This window comes from Tupaia chinensis, unplaced genomic scaffold (genome assembly GCF_000334495.1).
Source record: "Tupaia chinensis unplaced genomic scaffold, TupChi_1.0 Scaffold000532_1, whole genome shotgun sequence".
Taxonomy (NCBI): Eukaryota; Metazoa; Chordata; class Mammalia; order Scandentia; family Tupaiidae; genus Tupaia; species Tupaia belangeri.
The window spans coordinates 2,689,929-2,692,257 of record NW_006160045.1 but is presented as its reverse complement, the minus strand read 5'-3'; the positions used below and the strand labels follow the sequence as shown (position 1 = coordinate 2,692,257).

The 2,329-nt window shown below is 44.1% G+C and overlaps 1 long non-coding RNA gene across 1 annotated transcript in view; it reads left to right on the top strand.

The window, feature by feature from the left end:
- Positions 1-2,069, top strand: part of LOC102469915 (uncharacterized) — a 5,943-nt gene extending 3,874 nt beyond the window's left edge. Inside the window, exons 2-3 of the long non-coding RNA XR_335782.1 lie at positions 970-1,050; positions 1,998-2,069. This is a non-coding gene — a long non-coding RNA (uncharacterized LOC102469915). The remainder of the gene's footprint in view (positions 1-969; positions 1,051-1,997) is intronic.
- The last annotated feature ends 260 nt before the right edge of the window (positions 2,070-2,329 follow it).

Here is a 2,329-nt window from a genome sequence, read left to right as displayed (position 1 = left end):
AGGGAAAGAAAAGAGCCAAGGAAAGGTGACTTTCCAGGTAAAGATTCATGGAGGATGGCTTCAGTCTGATCCTTCAAGGGATTCTGGAGTATAAGTGATGGCTTGGAGCTGCCCCACCCTGAGACAAGGATCTGGACTTTCATACTCATCTTCTCTCAGTCATCAGCCAAGGGCTACTCCGGAGGTATGGAAGAGAAACACTTAAAATTCCAGGCACTTGCAGTTCTCTGGATGTCAGTTCTAGTAGCCTAAGGATTGTGCTCTGAAAAAGAACCAAAAGGATGGGACCAGCAGTTAGCGTAATGGCTATGTCACTGGACTCCCATGTAGTCGACCGCAGTTTGAGTCCCGGACCCAGTGGCTTAAACTCACGCTTGGCGCGTGTGCGTGCGTGCCCAAGATCCCGAGAAGAGAATGGAGGAGAAGGGATTGCGGCGTGGCCATCCCCCCTGGGGGGTGATTTCTCACTTTCTATCTCTCTGTCTCTCTTTGTCTGTCTGGCGAGCGCACGCGCCCTACAGTGAAAACCTCTCCAAAAAAAAAAAAAGAACCAAAAGGGTGACACGTCAGAAGCAGAAACACAGATACTAGGAATAGGTGATAGAAATAGTAGAATGTATCTGAGCAGTAGAGACAGGGCACCACACGCCCACTATACCAAGGTCTGTATCAGCTCTTTCTGTCTTTGTACAATTTCTGCGATTGTGCCAGGCAAGCCTAAGCGTCTCTAGCATGTGCTTGCATTACTGTGTAGCTGTTACCGCTGTATGACCCCGCATGGCACTGAAACATTTGAGTCTATTCTTGACTAGGATGTGAGCTTCATAAAGGCAGAGATTATGAAAGATTTATAGGCTCCTAGTAGGTAATCAAATGTATACTGAAGGCATGAATTACATTATTGAGGTCATTTGAAATAAAAAATTAAAGACCCACTCCATTCTAGTTCTTTTGGTTTTGTATTCTCAGAAAGTTTTTGAAGCCAGCAGCAAAGTGGCGCAACAGGAACAAAGTGCTCTGTGATGCTGGACCCACATGGGATGGCCCCAGGTTTGTGTCTGGAAGTTTCCCTGTATACAAGCATGTCTCTGACATCTGGGCTGGCTGAGGCTGGGGGTAGATTGTGGCATGATAACCCTGCTGAGGGGTATCAGACTCTCTGTTCTTCTCTCTGTCTCTCTCTTATGAAAGACAAAATTTTAAAAGTAAATATCTTAAAATGCCTTTATTTTCAAAGGTGTAGTAAGTGCAGATAGAACAAAATAGTTCCTTTCAGAATCATTAACTTGGGACCAGCAGATGGCATAATGGTCACATCACTGGACTCCCATATAGTCAACCACGGTTTGAAGTCCTGGACCCGGCGGCTTAAACCCCACACCAGGCATATGTTTACGTGTGCCCAAGATCCCAAGAGAAGAATGGAAGAGAAGAGATTGTGGTGTGGCCATCCCTCTGGGAGGTGATTTCTCACGGTCTCTCTGGCAAGTGTGCACACCTGATAGCAAAAATCTCTCTTTTAAAGAAAATTTACTCATTTCTGTAATTTTCACCCTAGTGCTAGTGCTAGAGCATCAACACAATCATATACCAAAGAAGCTTCCAATCCAACTCAGGGGATATTTACTGACACTGTTGGTCAGTTCCCCCAGACCAGACCACCAGTGGTGTGGTAGTACTACCTCTCCTCCTGCCCTCCCCACCTCACACTGCCTGTTCTAGGATTCCTTTTTGACAAAAGCACTGAGGGATGTTTTATATAGGGAGATGATAGCTCTCCTCAGAACTCTGAGGCAATGTCTTAGATGATACCATCAGTGGACCTGTCATCCTTGACCACAGTTAAACTCCTTTCAAAGATGACCCATGTTGGTGCTACCTGTGGGTACCACAGAGAGTGAGACGTATGTCCTTGGCTGTTGTAGTAAATAAACTCAAGGGTTCCCTCCAGAAATGTATATGTTTAACAAATACAATGCCTGCTTTACTCCTAGCAGGAGAGAGGTGCTGAAAAATTCCATGCTCAGGAAGGCCCATGCTAGAAGAGCAAATAGACTGGCCATGTGTAATGAAGCTACTACATACAAGAAGTGAACAAACTTCCATGTGCCTTTAGATAGGTATAGAACATGTACTTTTGTGCCTCAGATGAAATCTCTGTTTGCCACAATGATCAAAGAGTAATTATATATTTAAGAGTTGGTTCTATGTTTAAGAGTATTTTTAGTTTCAAAAAGAATTTCCCATCAGATTCCTCTAAATGAAGTGTTCCTGATTGAATTAAAACTGTCTTATGCTCTACCACAGTTGAATTGACATACAATTCTTT